The 11,837-nt window shown below is 41.0% G+C and overlaps 1 long non-coding RNA gene across 1 annotated transcript in view; it reads right to left on the bottom strand.

Annotated features, from left to right (window-relative positions):
- Positions 1 to 1,004: 1,004 nt before the first annotated feature.
- Positions 1,005 to 11,837, bottom strand: part of LOC140685548 (uncharacterized) — a 55,057-nt gene continuing 44,224 nt past the window's right edge. The window contains exon 2 of the long non-coding RNA XR_012058808.1: positions 1,005 to 1,215. This is a non-coding gene — a long non-coding RNA (uncharacterized lncRNA). The remainder of the gene's footprint in view (positions 1,216 to 11,837) is intronic.

The raw sequence follows: 11,837 nt of genomic DNA, 5'->3' as shown, positions 1-11,837 counted from the left end.
CCTTTGGAGTATTAATTAATTTCTTAAGCTCTGATATGAGTCCAGCCTTCAATTCCAAGTTATTTAGTCTCACTTCTACCTCTGATTGTTTGCATTTGACATTTGCCAGTTGGACCAGGTCTGATCTGATCTTCTCTAGTGATAGTTCAGGTCCCTCCCAGGATCACATCTGTACCAGGAGCAAAAGTTACATTGGAAAAAATAGGGATGGAGTCGGATGGAAGCTGACAGTTAAATAGCTGACACGTTATTGCAAAAGCATGAACAATAAAGATCTTTTTTTTTCCTGAATAAATATCCTTTACTATCAGGTCTGCCTCCATTACTGAAAATGTTAATTTCTCATATTGTTTTCTTCCACTTGAGGATTTGAATGTTAAGCTTGAAAAGGCCAACCAAGCTGCCACAGCAACAAGGCTGATTATCCTGGGGCCAGGTGACTTCTGGTTTTTAGATCTTATATTTAAAAAATGTCTGCCTTACATGTCCATAGCAGGGAATAAAAATTAGGAAATGCACTCATAGTCACTCCTTGACCTATAAACACCTACATTATGAATGTCCTATATATAGGAACATCCTGTGCTGAGCCCCAGAGCGTGGGTGGAACATTTTCTTCCTTCCCTTTGAGAGGCCATGGCAGATGCACGGTGGAAGATCCCTTCTCATCCTGTGCCAAGTGCCCGGCACAGCTGCACAGGGAGTCCCCTTCCCCAGGGGACTCTTCTCGTTGGCAGGGGGTGTTTTCCCCAACTGTTCTGAAAATAGGAATGTGTATTCACAGCATCTTGAATTTCCATTCATGAGTACATTTTCCCATTAGAACAGTGAATAGATTAAAACCACGCTAGTTTACTTTTAATCCAAAACACAGCAGCACTATTACTCTTACATCTTGCCCACACTGTGATTAAATAGGCATTGGTGGGTTGACATGATGAGGATAACATGTTTTTCTGTGTGACTTGAATTATAAATTTCGAATGACCAACTTATACACGAACTTCCGGAGCACAATCTTTATATAAATCGAAAAAGGTTCCCGCACGCCTGTCAGGTGACAACGCTTCTGTGGATCACAGCTAGTCATTCCATTCTTTGTTCAACAGCATGACTTCACCTTCATGATTCCCAAGTAAACAAAGAGATCTTCCATTTCATTTGACTTATTTTTAATGTAAGTGTCCATCTCTCATTAAAACTTTGTGTCGTCATCTGTAATCAAAGTAACAGGAGATATATTAGCCAACAGATGATAAGTTACAATAAAAGGTGAAACCAGTCTGTGATTTATCAATATGCAACCTGTTCTCCTTTGCATAGGGGTGTTAGAAACAGATGTATCTTAGATATCATAAATTCAGACTCAGGCTTCAAACTCTGTCAGATCGCCATCTGAAGACCAACAATCAGAGCAGATGATAACCACTCACCATGGTGGTGGTCACCCCCGACAGGAGTCAGCACTTCATAACTCACAACATTCTTTCATATGCACCATCTCCTTGGACATGCAGAAGGCAGATGTTTCCTTTTTAGTGATAAGAATATCAGTCCCAAAGAAAGCAAATGACTTGCCCAAGTCCTGTCGAGGTAGGTGGACAAATTCAAAGATCTTCTACCTTTAAGCTCATTGTTTTTCTCTTATTTTGCACTTTTGTTTTGGACTAAATATCTGATACAAAATAAACATGACTTTTTAAGGCTTATCTTGAGTAATTAACTTTACCTCTCTGTATTTCTTTTCTTCACTTGTTGTCTTAAAAATCACATTCTGTATGCTTTTCTCTAATATTATAGAGAACAAACAAAATGATAGATGTGAAACACTGAACAAACTGTGAAGTGCCACCCAGAGGAAAGGGGGGATAATCATGCTGGTCTTCATAAAATGTTTTTATATTGCTGCTGCTGATTGTTTCCTTTTTAAAATTTATTTACATGTGACAAGGGAACTGGAAAATTTATTCAGAATATTGTCAGGATCAGCAAGGCTATGGGTTGGTTTCAGGAAGGGCTGAGTTTGGCTCCGGCCACCCACTGTGACAGGTTGGATTTTCTCTCTGTCATGCTAGCAGAGCACATGGAAACCAAGCAAGGGACCTGCTGCAGCAGGTGGCCAGAGCCCCACACCACCTTATCTACTGCTGACATGCGTGGTTCCAACTCCTTTACCCAAACACAGACTAAGTGATCAAATACATATCAGATCGGGCTATCTGGTATTTTTCTCTGTCATCTTTGTAATCAAGCATGATTGAAGAAGCACAAGGTAGCAGGTGGCCCACACAGCGTCACCAGCTGCACATGCTGTGCATGTGGTTTCAAAGGTAAACATCAATCACCATTTGCTGAAAATTGGTTGAAAGTCCTTATCTGTCCCTTTAAGTTGTGATCATCATATTCATTTCATTTGTGTGTACTGTGGGTTGCGTAGATATGCTGCTGAATGATCCAGGAAGTCTAGAATAAGTATTATACATGTATGTGTGCATGAATCCAAGCATGTGTATAAATACATACAATTATGCATATAGACACACAGGTATATAGACACATATGTACATACATATAAATATGTGTACATGTGTACATGTAAATTTCATGCTGATACATGCATATGTATGCATATATGCATATACACACCTATATATATATGTGTGTGTCCTTCACCACAGAAACAAAGAACTGTTTTGGTTCTTCTCCTACCAAAATATTCAGTTTCATCTGAACAAAGCCAAAATGCACTGATTCTACCTTGAACTAACTTCCTTTCTTCTCTGCAATAGACGTTTACTGAGTTCTGCCATGTACCAAGTACCTGTAAAACAAAGATAGAGACACAGTCCCTTACTCTGACAGTGAGGGACCCAGGAAACTAAGACGACGCCTGGTACTGAGGGGATGAGGTTGTGACGGGGTGAGTACAAGGCGCACATTCACTTCGGAATGATAGGATATGGCTTCCTTGGTCAAGGGGTGTGAGAGTTGTTCAGAGGATAAGATGTATAGGCAGATGGAGATGGAAGAGTCCCAGGGAGAGATGAGCACGTGTGAGGCCTGAGACAGCATGGCTCTTTCAGAAATTTCAGGCAATGTTGGCTGAGGTGAAGAAGTCAGGGAGTCTGGGTTGGAGGAAGGGGGATGGTGGTGGGACAGTGAGGGATGAGCCCGAAGAGACTGACAGGAATTGAGCAATGGAGAACACTGGATGTCATGATAAGGAGACTAGAATGCATGCTCAAGGAAGCCCTGGGCCCAAAGGAAATCAGGTGGGTTTAGTGAAAAATAAGGCTTCAAAGATATGTATTCTTTTTGCCTCCTTTTTCTTTTCCTTTTGGCTTGGTTCTCACATGTGTCAGTGTTCTGGGGAAGCTGATTCAGAAAGCTGTAAGAAAGAGTAGATTCAGTTAAGGAGAAAGCATCGTACATTTCAGTATGTGTGTAGCAGATGTGGATTCTGTGATCTAAACAGGAATACAGGAGGAGAGGCAGGTGTGTGCATCCCCCTCCCAGTAAACTTCACCACTCTGAGATGATGGGTATGATCATGGTCCCAGGAGTGATGATAATTCCTGGTATCTGTGCATGCCTGGGGTCATCTTGGAGTGCCCTTAAGTCCACGTACAGGACATTACTTGGGGAAGCACCCTGTGAAGAGTCGGGAGCATGGATTTCTGGCCCCACCATGCAGGGGAGAGAGCCAGGATCTGGCAAGGTGATGGAGTTACCCTGTCTCTTTGAAGACGGCTGCAGCAGAGCCATTTGTCAGCCCAAGTGCCTCCTAAGGATCCTCTCACCTTTTGTAGCTTCCTTTTTAAGGACAATTACTCTGTGGGTGAATTTAGGGAAAATAGTCCCTCTGCAACCTAAAGCAGCCTTGCTCTAAGCGTGAATCTGTCAGTGGTGGTGATGAGAAACACAATTGTTCCCCAGAAGATTTTTCTACTAAATCAAGGGCTACATCAGTTCTCCATGGGCTAGGGACGAATGTCTTAGTCCTCCCGTGCATTTAAGGAAAGATATTGTGTCAGTTTCATTTTAAATTTTTTTAGCTGCTTACTGCATGGTGTGTGGCCTTCCAATGGCAGAAGGAAACAGATAGGTTTGGCTTTCTAATTGCATTAGGGAGTATTATGCGTGGCTCTGGGCTCTGACTCCTTATGTTTGCTGCCACAGCACAAATAGGAGATTGCTTCTCCTATTTTTGAACCTTTTAGCTTCCTTATTTCATTTGCCCCCTCTGGCACAGACAAAAGTCTTTGAGATACTTGCTACTTAGACAAAATCCTAAAAGAATATGAACCAAATGTAAACAGTAACTAAATCTCAGTGGTGGATTTAAGATGGCATTTATTTTATATATCTTAGTTTATATTTACCTTCATTTCTTGGCAATGAGAATTTTTTTTTTTTATAAACAGAAAAACAATAAGGTTGGATCCTATGTGGAAACATAAAAATTATATACCTTCTAGTCTGCACTCCAAAAACACATGGTTTGTACAGCTCCATATTCCTTATACTTTCTAAGTTCTAAGCAGTCATTTGTTAGCAAACATGAGATAAGATCTTTAAGAATCTCATCTCCATAGGACAAAAGGCACAGACAGGCCTAGGATTCCAGGTCCTGAGGCCAGACGTTCAAGAGACAAAAGCTGAGTTACCAAGAAAAAGCGTCCAGGTAAAAGTTAACCCAGTTCACTAATCCGAATTCAGAGGGGCTGGGTATATAGGAAAAAACGAGGCGTGGAGCAAAAGTAGCAAAAAGAAAAGAAACAGTGAAATTGCAGGTGGGAGGTAGAGTTCAGGAGACCACGAGTCACGAGAACAAGCCAGAAGTGTTTTGTATGGAGCGCCTACAGTTTTGGCCTTCAGTATGGAAGAGGACTGAATCAGTTTCCCACAGCTGCTGTTATGAATTACCACAAACGTAGTGGCTTAAAACAAGGCAGATTTTATGATCTTACAATTCTGGAGGCTGGAAGTCCAAAGTGGGTTTTGCACACTCAAGGTGTTGGCAGATCTGCAATCCTTCTGGAGGCTCCAGGGGAAAACCTCTTTCCTTGCCTTTTCCAGCTGCTGGAAGCTGCCCGCTTTCTTGGCTCATGGCCTGTTCCATTTTCAAAGCACTTCACCCCAACCTTTGCTTTCATGATTAAAAGCATGAAAAATATGCAGGAACACAGAAATAACTGAGATCACGTATATGAAGTGTGAAAACAGACCAAAAGGAAATACATCAAATGAATAATTGTTTCATTAGAAACATGGGACTGCCAATCATACTTTCCTCCTTTTCTCTAATTCTCAGGCATTCTGTAATAAAAAATAATTTTAAACTGTTTCTTTTAAAAAAATTGGGGGTGGTGGTAATTAGGTTTATTTATTTATTTTAATGGATGTACTGGGGATTTAGCCCAGGCCCTTTTGCATGCTAAGCACGCACTCTGCCACTGAGCTCTACCCTCCCCACTAAAACTGTTTTTTAAAAATGACATACTGAAGAATTCATAAGGGTCTGGCTCAGGGATGAGCTGAAGGAATAAGTCACTACTGCCAAATGCAGAGAGGAGGTGAAATGATGGCAATGGAGGAGTTGCAGATTGTGGAGTAAGATGGTCACTGGTGATGGTGGCGGAGGAGCAGTTTGCAGGGGTGAGGTGGGAATGCAGGCAGGACAGTGAGGGATTATACTGGAGACCATAAGGACAGCAGCTGGAGATCACTGGTCAGTAAGGGAAAGATGAGAGCAAAACATCATGGCAGCCAGGGACCGGTACAGCAAGTGAGGTGGTGGTAGTGGCTGGTTTTGGGGGTTTTTTTCCCTTTAAGAGAAGAGAGGGGCTTCTCCATTCTGACCAAAACATCAGGCAGAGCTGTGTAACAAGAGCTAGGCTGTACTGAACATACACTTAAGGTTTTCTTAGCTGCTACTCTGTATCTTGCAGGAAAGATCAGCAGTGCCTGGTAGTGTTATGAGTATGAGACCAGCCTCTTCTCTCCCTAATTCACTGTGGGAAAGATATTTCCATCTGATGAGCCTCAGTTTCCTCATTTTTAACATGTATGGTTTGGATCAGACGGTCTCTAATAATCATTTAAGCTGTAATATTTTATATCCTTCTCTGAAATCTCTAGCTCCATTTAAAAAGCCTTAGTTTCACCCTCTCATGAGAATGGTTAGACCAAAGCACAACGGCAAAGAAAAGAGACCGGGATTTGGTTTCATACCCAATTGTCTGATTCCCATGCAGGCCAAACAATTAGCTCATTCACCTAGAAGCACTTTTATGCAAGTGATTCAACAACTGGGAAACAAAATGGTAACACCATAAGAGGTAGGACAACCAACCCTCCCTCTTACCAACATCAGAAGGCAGGTAAACGCCATCCGCTCAGACAAAGGATCAAAAATTACCATTAAGATTCTAATTTTTCTTCCTTTTATATCATCAAAAAAAAAAAAACCATTAAGAGGAGAATTAAACGAGGAAGGGAAGGCATGCGCCGGAGGATGCACATTTACCTTCCAGTCAAATCAGGCCAAGGTGCTTTGTGAGAGGTGCCCGACTGTGTGTGAGAAGCTGTCTAACACCAGGTGTTGCCACTATGTATTTAGGAGAAACACAAATGGATATTTGGGCAGAGAGGGAATCCCAGTGGGTATTTGGCAGAGTGTGATGGCAGATTGAGGAGGACTCAGAAAAAGGTAGAGGGAGAGATCAGCAGGGCGATGAGAAGGCATTTGCCAAAATGCATCTCCTCAAATAGAAAGACTCCAGTCTCAGGCAATAAACAAAGGGAAGGGCTTTTATGGGTGCAGTGGAAACAGAAGGAATCTTCTTAAGTTCTGTGTAACTAAGAACAGAGGTAACTAGAGTTTGAGAAACATAACTGCTAAATTTTGAGTAGTTACTCTGAGAGTATTTGCTGCAATTTCTATTAAATACTGTAACAACAGGAAGGACTAGTTGGGACAGAGACACACAGAGAGACTGTTGGTACTGAGCCATCAAAGCAGAAGGGAAAATCAAATTTAGAGACACATCCTGTAGGCACGCCTAGATCCAACTTTCTTCAATTCCTTGTTGAAAGATTACAGTTGATAAGAGAGCCATACTCTGTAACACTTGATTTTGATAGATCTGCATTTATGCTTGACTTCACTGTATAATAATTGCATAGTAAACTGTATATACTTTCATTCTATGGTGGTAAAAGAATCAGACATTTTTACTGACATGATAAAAATCTTGAGTTTGATTGTTCTCCAAATATGGAATTAGAGATATCTACATTTGGTGGAATTCACTGCAGACATTTGTCCTTTTGTTTTGTTTTGTTTTTGGCTGCCAGCACGCATTTCCCCTTCCCAAGATCAACCCAGTTTCCTTGTCAAGATGAAATATACAATGGAGGGGAGTAATTCCCCAGAATGAATTCAGCATACTCTTGGAAAGGTGCCGTGCAACTCAAAAAAGAGCTGACATATGCCTAATAACGTCCACTGGCTTGACTAAAAAATCCACCACATCTTTGTTCTCATCTTGACAGTTCAAAAAATGCCCCAAACTGACTAACATAAGTTAACTCTCCTGACACATCAACAGTTCACTATTCTCTCCTCTCAAAAGGAAAATAACCCAGTTCTGCCAGTTTCTCCATCCATCCCCAAGTCTCGATTATCTGAGTGATGCCCTCTCCACCTCTTGCTCCATTGTGTTTTATCATTCCCATCAGCAGTCTTCCTATGAGCTACATGAGCTACATGAGCTAAATGGCATATACGTCACTACTAAGACTACATACGAAAGTGGGACAGGGAGAGGAGAGAGAAAGGTACTCAGGTGACATATTTAATATATGCATAGCATCACAAAGAAGGAAGACGAGTAAGAGATGCCATGATGATTTCCATAACTTGCCTTTGGGTGGTAACTGAGCATTCATGACTTCCTTCTTCCCCTCTCTGCCTCAGTTTCTCTTTGACTAGAGTTCCTTGCCATGCATATATTTCTGAGTTCTAGGTGGATCTCTCTGTTTGGGTTGTGTGAGTTATCCAATGCACATGGAATTACAAGGCAGTGTGAGTCCCATTCGTACATCTTCCCAACTCTGTGTGGCAACACCATTAGCGTTCCTTGAAAGTCAGGAGCAGATACGCCAGCCTAAATGTTAACCCTTATTTTTGCATGTTTGTCCAGTGACATGATGAAATAACCAACCTAAAGGGAGTTGCTACTTCTTTGGAACCACATTGTGTTCCCTGATGGAAGTATAATTTTCTTGGGTACTGAAATCTCTCAACTAGCCCATCTTAGAGTTACAGGGGCAGGAAACAAAACTTTCATGAATATGTCATCAGATATAACCACGAGAGATGTCATCTTCATGGTGACTGGGTATGCTGTTTACTGAGGGCATAACAAAGAAAGTCAAGATACTAGTGCCTGGAGTGAGAAGACCAGGAAAAGAAGTCTCCTTACAGAATGGTGTCTTAATTGAACTCGATAGCCATATATTACTACAACTAGCCAAACTCATGGTTAGAACATCTCCGTTAAAAAAAAAAAGCGAAACAAATTCTCAAGATGCCAGGCTTTAGGAATAATTTTTCTGTCCTATACATGTTCAAAAGCAACAATATATTTAGTGGCAAAAATACCTACAACTTTTTGGGTAAAGACAACTTGGATTTCAGCAGTACTGTAAATTCTGTTATTTCTCTGGGCTCATCCATTATACTTCCTTATCTTTGAGTTTGATTCTGTCAGATTAGAGGAAAACAACATCTCACTTAAAATACCTCATTCATTTTTTTTTAAATCACCTATTCAATAAACATTTACAGAGTTGGGTCTCTACGCATGTGGCAGAAAGAATAATGGTCCCCCAGAGATATCCACATCCTAATCCAGGAACCTGTGAGTATGTTACCTTACTTAACAAAAAGGATTTTGCAGATATGATCAAATAACTTGAGATGGAAGAGATTATCCTGGATTATCTGGATGGCCTCAAGATAACCACAAGGGTCCTTATAAGTGGGAGGCCAAAGGATGAGGGTCATAGAAGAAGAAGTGACAATAGGAGCAGAGGTCAGAGAGAGAAAGAGAAGAAGAGGGTGGAGAGAAACACACAGAGACAGGACGGAGGCAGAGACCCAAAGAGACAGATTTGAAGATGCTACACTGCTGGCTTTCAAGACTGATGAAGGAGCCACAAGCTAAGGAATGGAGAATGCAAGGGGTCTCAAGAAGCTGGGAAGGCAAAGGAACAGATTCTCCCTAAGAGCCACACTTTGATTTACCCAAGTAAAATCCACGTTGGAATTCTGATCTTCATTTTGGATTTCTGACCTCTAGAACTGTGAAATAATAGATGTGTTGTTTTAAGCCACTAATAGATTTGACAATTTGTTACAGCAATGACAGGAAACCGGTATACCTGTCACTGCATCATTTTTATCTACCAACTCAGATAATTCGTCTATGGTCCAGAACTGTGTGTGTATCTAGCTGACTTCTTAAAAATCTTCACTTAGCTGCCTCAAACATATCTCAAGCTCAAATACTCATGATCTTCTCCCCAAAACTTGATCCTTCTCCAGCGTCCTCTTTATCTTTGATTGCTGCCATCAACTACTCAACTGTTCAAGCCAGAAACTTTGATGCCTTTCCCTTGACACACCTAACCAAGTCATTATGGATTCTTGTCGATTTTACCTCTTAAATCTCCCTCTGTTTCAATCCCATCTCTCCATCTCCACCATCACACACTAATCTAAGGACCACTGTCTTTCATTTGCACCATTCTGAACTGGTGTTCTCTTATCCATATCTTATACATTCTCTGTGCTTCATTCAAATTCATCTTTTATGGAAATCTGATCACAATTATTCTGTGCTCCAAATAATTCAGTGGTTTTCCACTGGTCTTAAAAAAAGACAAAAATTTTCAAGCTGAATAAAAGGCCTTGTATCAGGTAGCCCCAGCACATTTCTTCAGCTGCATCTGTAGTCACTGTGTCCCTTGCTCTGTCGTCTCTGACCCCTCTAGACCTCTTTTTCTGTCCTTCCTTCCTGAGGGCTGTCATGCCTGCTGTTTGCCTGGACAAGCAAGAACTGGATTCTCTGGTCCAGGCGGCAGGCTTCAAAGATGGGGCTGGGCAGAAGGGTGAGCAAAAGGCCCAGAGATTCAGGGCATAGTTCAAGGGAAACAGGTGACCTCATATCTGATGAGAGCAGGTAAGGAAGCAAGTAAATCCAAGTAAATCTTGGAATTAAGTTCAAGAAAAGAAGACACTCTGCTCAAGGGTTAGCCTGAGAACTCAGTCCAGAGAGGAACCTAGGAAATGACCTGGGGACTGAGTTACATGGACGGAGAGAAGTTTTCTGAGTGCATTTGCATGTCAAATAGAAAAAATTAGAAGTTTGGAGGGGTGAGGAGATAAGTAGTGATCAGGGGGGCACATGGAGTAGGAGACATTGTGGAAGGTAAACCAAAGGGAAGTCTGCTGACATTGTCACATAAGGAAATTGAATCCATAGGACTGAGCAACAAAGAGGTCAGTAAGAAAGGCGTAGGGAAAATTAAGTGGCCAGTGAAATGTGGAGACAGTGAGGACAATCACTGCTAAAGAAGCTGGTCTGTGAAGAGAGGGAAATGGAGCAGAAAGTCAAAGAAGCCAAAATGTCAAACAAGGTTTGTGGCGTTCCTTGTTTGAAGATGGGGGAGACCAGTACGTGCTTAAATGTCTGTGAATTACTCATTGTTCTTCCTCATCATGTAAATCATTAGGTCTCAAATTATATATGTACATGTACAAAGTTTTAAAAAGTCAAATGGCTCAAAGGCTAATAAGAACAAACATAATTCCCCTGTCTCAACCTTCCATCTCCAAGACTTACTTCCTAGAAACATGCTCAATGTTTTTAGCTGTTTATGTTGATATTTGCCATTGCATTTCTAAGTAGTGTTCGTTTTGGACATTTCTATTGACTCCCTACTATGAAAGATGAAGTGAAAGCACTCTTAGAGAAAACCTCTGTACCCACATACATATTTCTTTTCCTCTATTTTCCCAAAATGTTTATGTGACAAATTTTTATTGAAGTTAAGTATTCAGTGTTTACTATGTAATTATTATTCATGTTGAGCTACAAACTGTACTATTATTGCCTTTTCTTTCTTGTACAGTTTGTTTTCTCATTAAATTTCTCTGTAATGACCATAAATTCTCCCCCAACCTCTCCAAGATAATTGTATATTCCTCTTAGTATAGTCAAGCACGTAAATAAATCTGGTCCCTTGTACTAGTTGTTTCTGCTACTGAAGCCTCTCTTACTGTCATCCTCTATCTTTCAATCCACCCTGGTTGCTCCCTCTTTATGCCAAAAGGCTGTCATCTGGCATTTCCTTTGCCAGAATCCTGTGGATTAATTCCCACAGACTCTTTCTCTGTCGGAGTCCTTGCTTCCTAGATTCTGTCTTGGGCTTTCTTGGTTTACACGGTCATTGTGGTAGTGCAACTTCTCCAGTGCCTTTCTAAGATCAAATGCATAGGAGGCAAATTTCTGAGATTTCAAATGTCTGGAAGTGGGGGTAATCTATGCTCATACTTAATATTTTGCCTTGGAGAATTCTAGGTGGAAAATAATTTTCCATCAGAAGTTGAAGACATTGTTCCATTTTCTTCCAGCTCTCAATATTGTAACTGGGAATTCTGATGCCATTCTAATTTTTGTCCTTTATATGTGGCACATTTTATCTTTATGGAAATTGTTGTGATTATTTTTTTATCCTTAGTGTTCTGAAGTTTAATGATGATGTGT

The sequence above is a fragment of the Vicugna pacos genome, chromosome 14 (genome assembly GCF_048564905.1).
Source record: "Vicugna pacos chromosome 14, VicPac4, whole genome shotgun sequence".
Classification (NCBI taxonomy): Eukaryota; Metazoa; Chordata; class Mammalia; order Artiodactyla; family Camelidae; genus Vicugna; species Vicugna pacos.
This window is presented reverse-complemented; position numbering and strand designations above follow the sequence as displayed.